The sequence below is a fragment of the Orycteropus afer genome, unplaced genomic scaffold, assembly GCF_000298275.1.
Source record: "Orycteropus afer afer isolate SDZICR_OR568_19922 unplaced genomic scaffold, OryAfe1.0 scaffold00285, whole genome shotgun sequence".
NCBI classification, from domain to species: domain Eukaryota; kingdom Metazoa; phylum Chordata; class Mammalia; order Tubulidentata; family Orycteropodidae; genus Orycteropus; species Orycteropus afer.
The window spans coordinates 3,813,751-3,831,808 of record NW_006921872.1 but is presented as its reverse complement, the minus strand read 5'-3'; the positions used below and the strand labels follow the sequence as shown (position 1 = coordinate 3,831,808).

Sequence of the window (18,058 nt, the reverse complement as noted above, 5' to 3'; positions counted from 1 at the left end):
CTTGCAAGAAAATTTGGTTTTTTTTTTTTTTTTTGGTTTACTTTTTATCTTGTCAGAGAAGAGCTTTGAGTTGTGCCAAGATGATTGGTTATGTTATTGGGACATTTATAGACTAATAAAATGTATGCACTTCTCAAATCTCAATGTAAAAGTTTCCAAATTATTTAACTAAATAAGAGAAGCATTTTTTTGTCAAGCAACTGCAACCCCTTGCCTTGCAATCTACAGTGTATATTTTATTCTCTGAATATCATTGTTCTCCCACCTCTCCTTATTATCTGTAAATCTTTCAAATATCTCATTTCAGACCACTAGATACAACTCTTGTTCTCTGCCACTGACATCTGCTCACATAGCCTTTTAAGGAGGAATACACAAACACTCAATATGCTGCAAAGACAATTTACAAGTTTTCTCCTCATCACAAATGTATGAAGCCTTCAAGAAACCAAAATTTCACTGAGATAACAGCACAGGAAGTCCTGGAAATCCCACAGATCTTTATGGATTCAAGCCTTCCTAACAGTCCTAGGTTTGTGTTGGTGTATTTGTGCATACTGTTCAAGGAAAAGGAGCTCTGGTAGAAAACCTTGATGCTATTTACCAGTCTATTTTTCTTTTACACATGACTTACCTTTTAACTTCTCTCCATTTTTCCCACGTGCTCTTTCTTACCCTCTGTTTCTCTTCTCCATTGTACTGATCTCTCTTTATTCTTTCCTTTACACAATTGTTTTTCAAAGGCATGTTTGATTTGTGATGAAAGAAAATAATTTTTCATTTTAGAAAGTGCTACCTTCAGTCACTACAGAAGTACTTTCTTGGCAGTGGTCACACCCTGTTGTGTAACAGAATGGTTAAGAGTATTCAGAGTCAGGAGGTAGCTCTCCTGGATTTGAATCCCCAACCTACCACGAACATTGTTATCTCAGGACAAGTCACTGAAACTCTCTGTGCTTCAGCTTGCTCCCATTTAAAAGGTGATAATAATAGTATCTATTCATAATGTTGTTGTGAATATCAAATAAATTACATACAAGTTTTCTCCCACTTAAAATGGGTTCCATCCCTATGACTCCATCATAAGTTGTTTCTGACAGAAATCCAACAATCTTTTCTTTTGGTGTTGTTTAGCTTTCATTATTATTGCCTTTTATTATCAATATCTTTGTAAACTGTAACAACACTGAACATATGGGAGTGACATTTGAAAATAATAACATCACCAAATTCCATGCTACAACTCTGTATATAGTACGTATTTCTAAAGATAAGATCCACAGAGCAAAAAACAAACACACAAAAAGTAGCTGGTCCTAAGTGCAGTTCATCGTAACTCAAATATGTCACAAGTCAGGGACTACCTGTACGTATTTGGGAATAGTCCCTGTCATATGGCAATGTCAACTGTTATCAGTGTTAACACTGAGAAGCAATGCACACCGTGGAAACACAGCTGTCTGCAAAGAAAACTAGGGAGATTCTGATTCAAAATACCATTGAACATTCATAGCCCATATTGAGGACTAAACAGATAAAAACAAAGTGGCCACCCTTTCATAGGACCCGTTGAAAGTTGCTGGAAAGATCAGTAAAAAATAAAAATTTGCTGGCCATTCAACCCATTACATATAAGTAATCATGTTCAAACACCAGGTTTTCTTTCTTTCTTCCTTTCTTTTTTTGGTTAAAAATTAATTTTCCTAAAATGTTTAGGTAGTTGATAAATACTTCTGGAAAGTTGTACTGCCCCCAAAACCAATTCTATAAATATTGTTCCTCCTCCTCACAGAAAGACAAGTTTTGACAACTGCGTGCTTGATATGTGGTGTAACAGTAGGTCCAACATATATAAACAAGTTATTTTATTTAGTTATTTTGTTAGTAGTTATTTTTCTTGCTCACAAGTTTAGATTCTAACTTGGTAATATGTCATGAAAAAATGAAAAATGAATGCTTGTTGCGATGTGAAACTGGAAAAAACAACAACACATTTTTCCAAAACTGGCTGGGTTTATTGGCAGAGGAGAATTACAACAAAATGCTTTGGCAAGATTTTATCAATCTATGCTACTAGACTGTGTCACACTGGAGAATGATAGCAGCATACAGGAAAGAAACAATAAATACTTTTTTTTTTTCTCAAACAGGCTTGAGCGTAAGATATTTTGCCAAATATTTTAATTGTGCCCTGAAATTAAAACACAAATCCAAATTTCAACCCCCATAAACACCTGTCCACATTGATATGAACTATACTGCCTTGTTATTGAGGTTTCTCATTATTTTGGGTATCTAACCTCACACCATTTGCCATGACTAGACAGCTGGGCCTTAAGCAGAGCAACATTAAATTGATAACATTCTGTGACAGAGTAAATCCTTTTAATTAATGAGGGCTACAGTGGAGGAGGCAGATGCTGAGTGCTTTTTAGTTTCCCTTTTGCTCGGAAGACATATTTCCCTAGCTATGCACCATTAGTCAAGCATGCATGTTTGGATATTCATCCTCAGCACAGAAGCACCATTTGTGCACCTGCATCTCTAATCCCTCTAGCACGCACGAATCAGCTAGTTCAGTGGAGCAATTGTTCCCAACTTGAGGGTAGAGAAGAAGACATAGGGGCTAACATTAATCTGATTAAAACCCAAATTCCATTATATTTGTAGATTTCACATATGAAAATATTATGCAGAAAGTGTTGTATGGATTTGCTTAATCAACTATAGTTATATTCCAATTGCCATCCAATTGATTCTGATTCATGGCAACATCGTATGTGTCAGAGTTGAACTGTCTTCCATAGGGTTTTCAATGGCTGATTTTTTCTAAAGTAAATTGCCAGATCTTTTTTCTGAGGGAACTCTGGGAAGACTTGAACCTCCAACTTTTTGGAGTGAGCCAGGCATCACTTCAGGGACACTATATAGGAATTCATGTGTGTGTGTGTGTGTGTGTGTGTGTGTGTGAATGAGAAATATTAACTTCAATGAAATGAATAAAAATATTATTTGATATTATATTTATTAGTATGTATTTTCCAATGGAATGTTAAATGTATCTAGTTAGTTATAAAGAAGCAATGAATTTAGAAATCCAAGAGGACTTATTAACTGACTAATTCACTGCTCTCCGAATGGGATCTGACTCACAGCCACCCCTCCTTGGGTTTCAGAGGCAGTACCACTACGGAAGTAGATTGCTCAACCTTCCTTCCCAGGAGTGGCTGGTGGGTTTGAACAGCCAGCCTTCTGGTTAGCAATCAAATGCCTTAGTCACTACACCACCAGAGCTCCCTATTAACTGTCTAGTCCCATGTAAATGTTTTATCAGACTATTCGATTTATTTTATTTATAGTATCTTTAAATTTTCTGTAAGGCAGTGAGAAATTGGGATTTATTGGGAATCATTTCAATGGAGAAAACATAAACCCTATTTATAATAAAGTTGTGCAGCCTGAGTCTTCCAGTTGCGTTTGTACAATTAGAACACATAGGTATTTGTGACTGGAAATAATGATCAAGTGCTTATATTTATTTATTTACTTATTTATTTGGCACTGATGTTTATTTCTCTGGGGGAGGGGAATTATATACAGCAGTGACCTGCATACCCAGGAGCCCCAAGCCCCCACCAGCTCAGGTGGGGAGAGGAGTCGTTGGCAGAAGGCACACAGTGGCGACATGGAGGGAAGTAGGGCTGGACTATGTAGTGTATCCAGGGAGACCCAAGTAGGAAAACTGAGGCTCAGCAAGGTGCAAGGGCAGCTGTGCCAAGAACTTGTGTTGGCATTTATCTCATGCCTAGACTACAGTAGGACACAGGGGCACCCTCTGTCCTTGCGAGAGGCGCTGGGTGGGCTAGGTGGCAGCTTTTGTTCCTGTCATCTCGACTGCCCGCACCTCAACAGCTCAATGGCCTCTTCCACGTTGGAGTGCAGCTTAGCTGAGGCCTGGAAGTAGGCCACGTGGTGGGAAGCACTGAAGGCAGAGGCTTTGGATCTGGGGACCTGACGTTGGGTCTCCAGGTCTGCCCGGTTCCCGACCAACACGATGGGGAAGTTGTCGCGGTCCTTGACACGGAGAATCTTCATGAAGAGCTTGCTCACTTCATTGAAACTCTGGGGGTCAGTGATGGCGAACACCAGCAGGAAGCAATGGCCGTCACGCATTAAAGTTCCCGCATGGCACCAAACGCCTCCTGGCCCGCGGGGTCCAGGATGTCCAGACGGGCAGGAATGCAGTCGACTGTGCAGATCTGGGAGTACGGGTCTTCGGTGGTGGGGGTCATAGTCCGACACAAAGTAGGACTGGATGAACTGGATGGTCAGTGCGCCCTTGCCCACGCCACCGCCGCCCACGACCACCAGCCTCTGTGTCTTGGTGGATGGGGGGTCCCTGGGTCCTGGCTCCCCGCCCCGGGGCCGCCCCCGTCCCCACCCCCCTCCGCGCCCCGGACACCGCCCCGCTGTTCCTGTCTCCCGAGCCAGCTGCTGCCGCCGCTACCGCCTGAGGGGAGAGCCAGGCGGAGCCTGGGGCAGGCTACGCGAAGGGGGTCACTGCATATTCATGAACCCCGACTATTTTAAATAGTCTGTATTAGAGTCTATGCATTCAGCCTATCTTCTGCTTCAGTGGGAATGCTTTCTCCATTAACATTCAACAGTGTTACTAATAATAGTTTACTTGTAATCTAGTCTGGTTAATTTTTGCTTACTTCTCCATTCTGTTCTTTCTTCCTTTTCGTTCTCATTGCTTTTTTTGCATTAATCAAGTATATTTTCACTCCAGCTTTATTGTCTTTCACTGTATCTTTCTGCATTTTTTAATGGTTTTATATTTTACAATATAAACTGCTAACTTTTTACAGTCTAAATTGAATTAGTACTTTAATAATTCATGAACAAAGTAATAACCTTATACTAATGTAAAGCTATTTATCCTCCACTCTTTGGTTATGGCTCTAAAATATTCTATTATTTTAAGTCTGAAAACCCCAAATTACATTGTTATGTTGCTACTTTGAACAGTTGTCCTTTTAATTTTTTATTATAGACTTTTCTATTTACTTACTTTTAGTTATCATGCTTACACTTTCCTACACATGTTTTACTTCCTTCTGGTATCATTTTCCTTAAACCTTAAAAATATACCTTATACTTCTTGCACTGCGATTCTGCTGGAAGCTTTTATTTATCTAAAATATATTTATTTTAATTTTATTTTTAAAGGTGTTTTACTGGGTAAAGAATAATTGGTTATGTTTTGTTTTTCTTTCAGCCTTTAAGTATGTCATTCCATTGCATCCTGACTTTCATTATTTGTGGTATTTTTCCTTTTCATTGTTATTGTCAGCATACCAGTTGTTTCTTTTTTTCTTGTAGCTGCTTTTTTAAAAAGCATGTGTTTTTCATGTGTTGAAAGGAATTTGACTATGATATGCTTAATGTTTGTTTGTTTTTAATTAATCCTATTTAGAATTAATGAGTTCCTTGAAATGCTATAAGTGTATTAAATGATAATACACATATAGGGAATTTCTTAGCATATTTTCAAATATTTCTTCTACCTAATTTTCCCTTTTTGCTATTCTAGCAGTCCCAATATGCATAAAACAAAAGAATTCACTGCCATTGAGTCGATTTGGACTCATAGGGACCCCTCCTTGGATATCCGAGGCGCTATCTCTAAGGAAGTAGATTGCCCAGTCTTCCTCCTGAGGGATGGCTGGTGGGTTTGAACCGCCAGCCTTCTGGTTAGCAGTCAAACACCTTAGGCACTACATGTAAGAATATTTGACATTACCTCCAGTGGTCCTGATACTCTGTTCTCTTTTCCTTTTTGCCTCAAACTAATAAATCTCTTTTCGCTGTCACTTTGTAATTTTTCTGATGTGTTTTCAAATTCTTAGAGCTTTTCTGCTAATGTGAAAATCTGCTAATTGTACATCCAGTTGACTTTTTATCTTTCTTTTCAAAAATAAAAATTGTAGTATTTTGCTCTGGTTACCTAGTGCCACTCTGACAAGAATATAACACAAATGGGATGGCCTTAACAAACAGTTTATTCTCTTATAGTTTGCAGGCTTTAAGTCTGAGTTCAAAGTGCCAGGCTCTAGGGGCTGAGTGAAAGCCCCTCAACCTTGGGCTTTAGCTCTCCTTCCTGCTCCTAGCCCACTGAAGCTAGAGGTTTTTCTTCACTTAGACAGCTAGTAGGTGCTGAGACTGACAAGCCCAAGGTTAACAAGTCCTGATGTCGCCAAACTACACAGCAGGCCATTAATTCAAGTCCATTTGAAGACAGGCTTCTGAACAATGACATGGCTACATGAAGGGTTCAAGTGTGCCATAAGCTAGAGACCATTCCCCAAGGCTTCTCCTTATATACAAGAAGCAGACCACCTCCCTAAGGCAGCTACTCAGCTGCTCACAATAGACTCTACCATGGAGCTGATTACCAGTCTCATCATTGTTGTTGTTGTTGTTTGTTATGTGCTGTCGAGTCAAACCTGACTCATAGCGACCCCTCCTTGGGTTTCCGAGGCAGTATCACTACAGAAGTAGGATTGCCCAACCTTCCTTCCGAGGAGTGGCTGGTGGGTTTGAACCGCCAGCCGTCTGGTTAGCAGCCAAGTGTCTTAGCCACTATGCTACCAGAGCTCCCAGTCTCATCATGGGGAATACTAAATCCAACTGCCTAGCCACTCAACCAGGCCCAAACAAGTTGACACACAAACTTAACTACCACAATACTGTAGAGTGTTAATTCTGCAGGCCCAAATGCTGCCCTTTTCAAAGACTTTCAGGATTGGGCTTTCATTGACTTCTGGGGGATAACTTCTGAGCCCTTGAAGTAAACTTCCAGATGAAAGTGTCTTTCGTTGTATGTCTGAAGCCTTGGAGCATGCCAGATAGTTTATGCTAACAATGTGATTTATAGAGTATACTTGTGTATGCCTAAGAGCTATTGCCACACTGCATCAATTTGACCCCTTGAGGAGGGATGATACTGAAAATCTAAGTCACGTGGGAGCTACAAAACTGACCTCTCAGTAAAACATCAAGGCTGAGGTAAGCATCACTGGTTGGCAATACTTCACATGTATCATTAAACGTCATTGCTAGCAGAATTAATTGCATTCCTGCAACTTCACTGGAAGAAGACATCTAGAAGTTTGCACCTGGTTTCCCATGCACTTTTAACTTTGCTGATGTAAGTTGATAGGCCTTTCCTATAATAAACTCTAATCATGCATATAATCACCTTTTTGGGTCTTGTGTGTTCATCCTGCAAATTATTTAACCTAGGTTGGTCTTGGGGACCCCCCACATGCAATTAAAGAAACCTCATTTGATTCTTCTATAATTTCTAAATTTCTCTGTTAAAATGATTCCTACTTTCATTGATTTTATCCATCTTTCTCTCAAATTTACTTAATGTAAATATAATAATAATTTAAAGTTGTTTTTTTTTTTTCCTAATTATTGCAACAGCTGGGCCTCTGTGAGTTTGCTTCTACTGTGTATTTAACTCTGGACTATGAATCACATTTTTGTGTCCTTGCATGTGTCAATTTTTTAATTGTATACTAAATATTGTGTTTAAAAGTAACATTAAAATTTGACTACTTATGATTATCTTCTAAGGTAAATAGTCGTTCTCTTCCAGGCAACTACAGAGGGGATGATCACTTCATTCCTTCTGAAATTAGTTGATTCATGATTTTATTGCTGATTAATTAGTTTTAGTTCATCTATGGTTACATATTTCTAAAGGATAAGGTTTGAAAACCCTCTCTATATCTAGCAAGATATTGTGTCCTAAGTATATCAAGATATCAAAAATCTCTTTTAGTTTTTCAGTTCATACCCCAGTCCTCCGTTCTAATTTACTTTCAGAAAATGTCCTTGAGTGGAGAGTTGACAGGTAGTAAAAACGAGCTTTATGATTGGGTTCTATATACTCTAATCCATCACATCAGCATCAGCCCAAGTGACCGTTAATCACTTTACTGCTTTCTGTAGGGTCCATCTATTTGTGTTATACTTGATCCTCTATCCATCCATATCCCAAGATTCAGGATGTGCTACCAGGGAAGAAAGTAGCCACTTTTCTATGCTTACCTGGAAAATTCTGGTATTTCTCTCAAATTTAAACCTTTAGATTTTTTTTGAATCCCAAGCTCCTTGCTGACTTAAAAATATATGATAATTAACTTAAGTGGTTGTTTTCTAATCTTTACAATGGAAGATATTCTCTATTGGCAATTCTACCTTCCATCTGGAAGCAAAATATCTCCAGACAAACATTCTTTGATTTATTGTAATAATAACTGCTAAATGCTTATTTAATTCTTGCTATGAGCCAAGTTTTGTGCTTGCTAATCACATGACATACAATAGCTCAATTAATGCTTCAATATAGATTTTTGTTATCTCCATTTTATATTGAGGAAAACAAGATCATATATATTAATAACTTGTAAATATTGCACAGGAGCTCTGGTAGCATAGTGGCTAAGGCATCTGACTGCTAACCAGAACACTGGTGGTTCAAACCCACCAGCCACTGCTTGGAAGGAAGGTTGGGCAATCTATTTCCATAGTGATACTGCCTTGGAAGCCCAAGGAGGGGTCTCCATGGGTCGAGTCCAACTCAACAGCACATAACAACAAAAACAACAAATATTGCACATCCAGAAAAATGTGCCACAACTAGGCCTTGAATGGAGATGGAATTTGCTTAAAATTGGTTTGACTTGATGTAGACAACATATAGTATAGTGTAATCACCCTGAAACCTATGAAAAAGTCTTATATGAAGAAAATAGCAATATTTTATGTCCCTAGGGGGCATGAGGTGGTATAACTGTTGCTTAATATTCAAGGAGACATGCACAGAAAACCTCCTGGCACACCAGAATTGGGAGAACCATCTGTCTTAATCCCTTACTGATGCTGAAAGCATCCTCAGTATGCTGACCAGCATGAGATTCATTGAATCAGAAAATGGAAGGAATCAACCTTATGTGTACAAGCTTTCATCCCCTACAGCTAGGGAAGACAGGGATTGACAGTGCTAGATAAAAGTTGCTGAAAGTTAACAGTTTATTCTAGACATTCTACAGATGATGGTTAATTTTCGGTGCTTTAATGGAGTATATTGATTTACTCTTTAGGGATCTAAAGAGTATTTGTAGAGTAGAAAGAAAAAACAATTCGCAGGATCTAGAGAATGCCACAACAATTGGAAACAGATGGAAAATTGAGAAAATTGCAGAGAATATAAGTATATTTTGGGTGAAATGGATCTAATATAAACAACTGTAATATCAGTATTAGTATGAAACAGTGTAATCTGAAAAAGAGGGTTCTGTTTAAAAATAAAATGGTGCAAAAGTATTATAATATATAAAGGACTTTGGAATTATCCCAACAGGAATGAACCTTTAAGGAAAAAAAAAAAAAAAGAAGACTAAGAAACTCAAATATTTTTTCCTCTGAATCAATATTTTACAGCAAGAAAAAGATACTCTCCTCTCCAAACTGACATTCAGATACTCAAATTAAATGTAGATCTTTATCTTTCTGGCATTCATTTTCTTTTCTCTGAGTTGAAACTCATAAAGACAAATGCAACATGTGTTAGAGATGGAAATGATCATTTTGGCAACTTCTACAATTTTCTGCAGCTCATGTAAAATTGTGTTAGTTTTCACTGTTTATCTCACCTTGTAAATTCTTCATGGGGAGATGGGGTGTATTCCTTCATTCCTTCAAAAGTTGAAGAATTTTGTCTTTAACCTAACAACATTGTCACATCCTTTGCTTTCTATATACTTCATTGGATTTAAAAAGATCCTTTAAAAAGTATAAACCAACTCCAAGTAAAATCTTTATTTTCTATTAGAATTTACTTCACATGTACTATGAAGGACCAAAATGTGGAGATCACAGGGAACAAGTACTAGAATATTGTGTAGACATGTACCTCTGAGGCTAAGTCACGAAAGATGTTAGTGATTTCACCTTGACCTCTCTTCGATCACTTACTCTGGGGGGAAAAAAATCTACCTTTTCATCAGGATTGTCAAAAACTCCAGTTGAGATGTCTACATGACAAGGAATTGTGATTACTGTTCATAAGATACATCATTTTCCATTCTTTCACTTTCAATATATCTGGGTCTTAGAACCTAAAGTGTATTTCCTGTGCATTAACAGAGTTGGATCATATTTTAGTTGTTTGTTTTCTGTTTGTATGTTTTTATCCTGTCAATCTTTGTGTTTTGATTAGATTGTTCAATTTACTGTCATTTAATGTTATTCATATATTGAGTTTAAAACTCCTATTTTTCCTTGTTGTTTTCACTATGGCTTGTGTATCTTTTTCCTCTTCCTCCTTTACGGGGACAGTGGTGTTTCAGTGGTAGAATTCTCGCTTTCATGTGGAAGGCCGGGTTAGATGTCTGGCCAGCACACCTCATGCGCAGCCACCCCATCTCTGTCAGTGGAGGATTATCTATTGCTAAGATGCTGAACAGGTTCAAAGGAGGGAAGAAAGTCTAACAATATACTTCTGAAAATTAGCCAGTGAAAACCCTATGAACCATAGCAATGTGATCTACAACCGATCATGGGAATTGCACAGGACTAAGCATCATTTCATTCCACCAGGAGTCAGGGCTTGACTTGACAGCATTTAAAAACATTCACATTTCTTTTTTATTGTTTTATTTTGTATTGTGTGAATATTTTATGATGTAATAGTTTAATTTTATTAATGATTATATTTAGTATATGTTTTTGAGTTTTATTTTTAGTGATTGTTCTAGAGTATAATATAAATCTTAATTTATAATAATTTAATTCTAGTAACACACAAAGGCATCACTCCTACAGCTCTATTCCATTTTCCCTTTTATGTGGTATTATTATTATATCCATTCACATTACAAAGTTAATAATACATGTTTACAATAATTACTTTGTCATCTGCCATCATTGCCTTAGCTTACTACTGCTTTTCCCCTACCCACCTCCTTTGTGCTGTTATTGGAAAATACATTACACATATATTTTTACATGTTCAAAACAAATAATTCTATACATATTATTTAAAAAAAACCATTATTTTGAGAACAGAAGAAAATATATGTTTTCATAACTACATAATTACCTTTAGCAGTTCTCTTTATTTGTTCATGTAGGTTTGAAATAAATTCTGATCCATGAAATTTTGAAAGATTGTGCTAATTCTGACAGGTGAGTTGCACAAATCTAAGATGAAGTAAGTTTTCCTTTTCTTAACATGTGGCCTTGCTATCGTATAATTCCCAAAGATTGTTAGAGGAAAGGAAATGTTGTAATTAAAATAAATAAATATTGCTTAAAGGACTGTAGTTTCCCTGAGAAAACAAAAACAAAGGGAGCAAGTAATAAAAATAAAAGGTGTAATTATAGCAGACTTTCTTAAATTTAAATGAAAATTCTCAGAACTGCTTTCTTTTGGATCATCCACATTCTTGATGATGCACCTGAATATTATCTGTAATTTTAGAAAAGTTTCTTGCAGAGAAAATCAGGCCCGTGAGGTAGTGAGGCAATTAACAAAACAATTCAAAAGAAGATGCAAGAGAATATTTCAGGTTAAAAAGAGCACCACAGTAATATCTCTTTTTTACATTAATGGTTTTGTACTAGTAATTTAAATAAAAGAATAGTAACTATTGAGCCAATAGAAGCAACATTTACCTTCATTATTCATGCTTTGCATAATAGTGTCTTGTTTCACCATTATTGTCCTTGACCAGGGCTATGAAATTAGATGAATCTAATTGTGTTTACAAATGATAAAGAAAGTATGTCTGCAAATACTATTTTACTGGAAAAAGAAAAAAGAAATAAAGAAAATGAAGTGTCTTGTGAAGGTCACTATTTACACAGATGTATTCGTTTGTAAGAACACATATAACAAATCCGTTCCTTTATGTATTAACAAAGTAATTTCATGGTTGAATAAATGTATGTAATTAGCTACCATGTTTTAGCATAACAGTGCCTTTACCCACAGTTAGTGAGTGATATTTAAACTAAGAACCCTGAGATGTAGCCTACGAATAACAGAGCAGCGTTTAATGTGCGTCTTAATGATGGCAAAATGTGTGTATAGCACATTGCGGTTTATAAGGCACTTTCACTTGCATTGTCTAATTTGATCTTCAAAATAATCCAGTTACTATCAGTTATTATCAGTGGACATTCTACTGCTAGAAAACAAGAAAAATATAGAAATCTTAAAGACATTTTTCCCTGAACCTACTCGTTGCAGAGTTGAAACTAGGGCACATGTTTTAGGTTCCTAATTCTACAGTATTTCCCTAATTAACTATGTACATATTGTGCCTGGACAGGGCAGAAAGGAGTAATCCCAGTAAAAATAGGAATATCTTCTCTGCCAGCTGATTGTCCAGATTATATTTTATTTTCAAGAGCTCAGTTATCCCAGAGTCTAGGGGTTTGGAGACCCAGATCAGTGTGGTTGCAGGGGAGAATTTTCCTCTAACTTGTGTTGAGATAGATCCATAGCTAGCCTCTTTAAAGACATGGAAGGATTTTCTATTGACTAAATCTAAAGTGCAGAATAATGTTCCCACAAATGCATGGATCTATGTGAGATGTATAATTGGAATCTAAACCCATGTTTTGGATCTTGGATCCCTATTCTTTTATTGTCAGGTAAATGGTTAGGGGGTAGCAGAGAATTCTCATAGACTTACAATCCAAAAAACAGTTTTGAAAGAAATTCTAGAAGCAGAGGCTGAGGTCACACCATAGCACACCAAAAAACAAATTAGGAGATTTTTTATTCAGTTATACACTTTACTATGTCAATTCCTTTTCCTATTATATAGAAAACATTCGATTTATGTATTTTTTCATCTAGTATTGGATCTCATTCACACTTGCAAATTATTTTTTAAAAATTAAAACTTGTCTACATTTACATCTCCATACATGAAATGTGAATATGCAATTTCGTAAAGCTTTAAGGTTGTCTGGGTCTTGTCTTTATGGTTTAACTGTATTTAATAATAATGATTTCTCAGACAATTAGGCTGAACAAGGACAATAAAAAGCTACCATAATTAAAGTATGATTTTGAATTAGAGCACACACAAAAAATAAATAAAAAAGGCTTTTTATCATGTTAATAAATGTTTTCCTTGACACAAATTGATATCGGAAAAAAGAAAAACTATTTTCTTGGTTGTCATTTCTCTTCCAAAAACCTCACAATACTATTTCTCTAACAGTTAATGCTAACTCTAATTACTTTTCATTTTGTATAGTAAATTTTGAAACGAGAAAAATATGATACATGATGGGAAGTATTTTTGACAAAAGGAAATCTAGATTCCTTCCAAGACACTTTATCTTGAAGAGCAAGATTATTTTGTTGATCTAGAAACTGTATATTATCACAACATCAAGGGATGATGAGACTTTTGGGGCTAAACTCATGAAATTCAATTAACTGAGAGCAATCATTTACTTTTCATTAATAAGAACAAAGCCATGAATCTTTTCAGTGATGGTGATGCTTACATGCTCATGAAAGTACCTTCTTTCCTAGTGTGGAGAAATTTGATAAAATAAAGTAATGATAAAGTGTTGCTTGAAATACTGTATTAAGAGACTAAGTAGTTAGATAGTGATTGATACTCCATCCAGAACATGAGGAGGTTAACATGGTATTTAGAACTTATTACAAAGGACTTGTCTTTGTTTTTCCTTATCCGACTCTATTTCTTATCTTCATTAATTATGCATTCCTTTTTCAGTTAATTACTACACATTTTAATATCTCTGGTGGTGCAGTGCCTGAAGCATTTGACTGCTAACCAGAAGGCTGGTGGTTCAAACCCACCAGCCATTCCTCAGAAGGAAGGTTGGGCAATCTACTTTCTTAATGATACCACCTGGGAAACCCAATGAGGGGTCGCGATGAGTCGGATCTGACTCAGTGGCAGTGTGTTGTGTTGTTGCGTTATGTGATTAATAAAATCAAATATGTCTGTGTCTATATTTGAGTAAATTCATTTATAGAGGGCAAAGTTTCTTTTGTAAACTTTTTTTAACCTATTTACAAGTTATCCATATGTATCTCTGCATTATTTCTACCTCAAGCATATAATATAACTGGCTTGAACATGGCTCTAATACTTGCTAGATACAAGATCAAAGGAATTCTGTTTCCCCTTCATCAGCATCACTTGATAGCACTGACTAGCATTGTGTTGAGATGAAGTTAAGTAAAGTAGCACATTTAATAGTAGCTAAGTGCATCATAGAAACAATACATTTCTGTTTTCTTTTCAATTTAGAATATGCATTTTTCTTGAAATTGTGCATAGGAGGAATGATGATTCATGGTTAATTTTCTTGAGAGTAAAGACAGTCTGAAATTAAAACTCATGCTGTCAACTATATTTTTATATTTCAATTATATTTTCTATACTGTACAATTTTTTTTTTTTTAGATTTTGTACCTGCTCTGTCTGAAATTCTTTAAAGTTATTCTAGAATCAATGATTTTTATTTTTAGGCAATAAATCCTGGCTTTCTGTAATGCAGGAATACAGCAGAACCTACTTTCTCTGTAGTTGCTTTAGTGATTTCTACATAACTCAAAAATAGGAAAGCTTAGTAACTGTTAGAAATCTTATTATATATTTAATAACCATTAGCTTGGGGCAAGTTATTACTACACTTCTCAGTTTCCATATTTGTATAATAATTAAGTAAAAATGGCAGTTCAAACCCACCAGCCACTCCTCAGAAGGAAGTTTGGGTAATCTACTTCCATAGTGATACTGCTTCAGAAACCCAAGGATGGGTCGTTATGAGTCAGAACTGACTCAATGGCCATGACTTTGAGGTTTTTGGGTTTTTTTTTAGTATATCAAATTGGCTGTGTCTAACAGAGGCAAACTATGATAATGATCATTACATAAAATAGTTTATCCTCACACATATATGAACATATACATGAAAATTCACAAATACTATATCAACATTTTTTCACTGAGATTTAGAAATATTTTGCCCTCTTTAAAGTTACACTGTGATTTCAGTAAGGAATTTAAAATGATATTTTGTATTATATAATGCTTCTGTGTAGAAAGATAGTAAAGGCCACAGTATCATTATGTGAACAGGTAAAATAAGGCAGGCTCAGTAATCTAGTCCTATTTTTACTGGAAGTTTTGTTGATCCATCAAGTTCACTTAAAGTATTTCTCTTAAGGCAAAAATTAAAGATACACAAAGATATGTGTACACAATATTTCACTTTTTCTGAAAAATCTTTTGCAACATTATATGTAACTTTTAATAATGAAACACAACAAAGCCATCCCCTAGGAACTTGTAAAATAAGTTATAGTATACCCATACGCTGTAATGTGTGGTGGTTATGTGCCATCAAGTGGATTCTGACTCATAGCAACCCTATATGACAGAGTAGAACTTTCCCACAGGGTTTGTTAGAATATCATCTTTATGGGAGCAGATAGTTTTATCTATTCTTCTGTGGAGAGGTTGGTGGGTTTGAACACCTGATGTTTTGGTAACCAGTCAATAGCTAAGCAGATAAAAAACCACATATGATGCTTCTCTCTCTCTCTTTCTCTGTCTCTCTTTCTCTGTCTTAAATCTTTCTCTCTCCCTCTCTCTCTTTCTCTCTCTCTCTCTCTCTCACACACACATACACACAACTATATTGAAATACAGATAAAAGAGCTGTATTTGGAAGAATCTATTATTGTTCTGAGTAGTTATTCCTAGATATGCAAAGACAAGTTATTTATTTTTTCTGGTTAATTTTAATATTATTTTATAAACAAGGCCACTCTATTTTAAAGATTGAAATAAAAATGTTTCAATTAATGAGAAATGGAGTAGAAAATTGTGAAATCAAAAAGTATAATCCAGACACTATCTAACCAAAAATAAAATGCAGATAAATGATAGATAAGTTGATTTTATCTTAAAACTAGGCACTAAACTGAAAGAATCTTTATAGCTCAGAGTGACCCTACAGCTTAAAGTGGAGAAGCTGAGTAGTGGTTATGAATCCAGAGAGCTCAAAAATTATCAGAAATAAGTAGGTTAAATAAGATAAAATTACCTCAGGCATTACTAGTAAGTGAAAAAAAAAAAAAAAAAAATGAAGACTTTACTGAGCCCTAGAGGAAAAATAAAATAAGGGCATTGAAAAGATAATCAAAGAACAAAATATTCAAAGGTAGAGAATTTCATAACTAGAAATTCACTCTGAGGGTCAAATAGGGGAGAGAGCTACAAAAGGTTGACAACTGAAAAGAGCAGCAATGCCTTTTAAGTAAAACAAGTTAATTAGTTAATTTTAGTCAACAAAAGCAGAAATTGAGTGTTTGAACGAAGAGTAACAGAGAAATGTTAGCTCTGGATAAATGCTTTTCACTTATTTTATATATTAGCTTTACACACATACTTTATAGATATTATTCTTTAAATAAAATTAAAATTTATTAAAATGTAAGCACTGATATTGTGTGATTATTAAAGATAGAATATTTAAGGTAAACTCTAAAAGAACCTAAGGAAATAATTCTTATTTAAGAATAATTTAACTCTCTTAACCTTGGTGAACCACAATTTAAATAGGAATTTTTTTTTATTAATATTTAACAAAAGACCTAGCCATTGAAAAACTAAATTATATTAAAGTACATTTATTAAACTGTGGAACAATTATTTCTCAAGTGATGTGTTGATTCAAGTCCTTTTCAGGAAAAAGAAAGTGATTTAGAAAGGATCAGACACAACATCTAACCATGTTGTTGTTGTTGTTGTCAGGTGCCATAGCATGGCACCTCGAGTCATCTCAGACTCATAGCAAACCTATGCACAGCAGAACGAAACACCACCTGGTCCTGTGCCAGCTCCATGATTCTTGCTATACTTGAGCCTATCACTGCTGCCACCCTGTCAATCCATTTCACCGAGGGCCTTCCCCTCTTTCGTCTATAGTCCAACTTAACAAGCATGACATTCTTCTCCAGGGAACAGTCCCATCTGACAATATGACCAAAGTATATGAGACAAATCTGACCATTCTTGCCTCCAAGAAGCATTCCTGCTGCACTTCCTCCAGGACAGACCTGTTAGTTCTTTTAGCAGTCCACGGTACTTTCAGCATCCTTCGCCAACATCACAGCTCAAAAGCATCAATTCTTCTTTGGTCTTCCTTATCCACTGGCCAGCTCTCACATGCATATGAGGCAATTGAAAATACCATGGCTTGTGTCAGGTGCACCTTAGTCCTCAACGAGATACCTTTGCTCTTCAGCACTTGAAAAAGGTCCTTTGCAGCTGATTTACCCAGTGCAGTATGTCATCTGATGTCCTGACTGCTGCTTCCATTGGTGTCAATTGTAGAACCAAGCAATGTGAATGAAGTTTTTGACAATTTTAATCTTTTCTCCATTTATCTTGATGCTGCTTACAAGTCTATTGTGAGGATTTTTGTTTTCTTTATATTGAGAAGTAATCCATACTGCAGACTGTATTCTTCAATTTTCATCAGTAAGTGCTTCAAGTCATCCCTACTTTCAGCAAGCAAAGTTGTGTCATCAGTGTATCACAGGTTGCTAATGATTCTTCCTCCAATCTTGATGCCACATTCTTCTTCATATAGCCCAGCTTCTCAGATTATCTGCTTGGCATACTGATTGAATAAGTATGGGGAAAGGATACAATCCTGACACACTCCCTTCTTGATTTTAAACCATGAAGTGTTCCTTTTCTCTGTTCTAATGACAACCTATTGATCGAGGTACAGGTTCCTCATGAGTACAATTAAGTGTTCTGAAATTCCCATTGTTCTCAATGTTATACACAATTTGTTATGATCCACACAATCAAATACTTTTGCATAGTCAATAAAACACAAGTAAACATCTCTCTGGTATTCTTTGCTTTGAGCCAAGATCTAACCATCTGACATCAGCAAT

At 35.9% G+C, this 18,058-nt stretch overlaps 1 pseudogene; it reads right to left on the bottom strand.

The window, feature by feature from the left end:
- Window positions 1-3,810: 3,810 nt before the first annotated feature.
- Window positions 3,811-7,119, bottom strand: LOC103205412 (annotated as a pseudogene).
- Window positions 7,120-18,058: the final 10,939 nt, after the last annotated feature.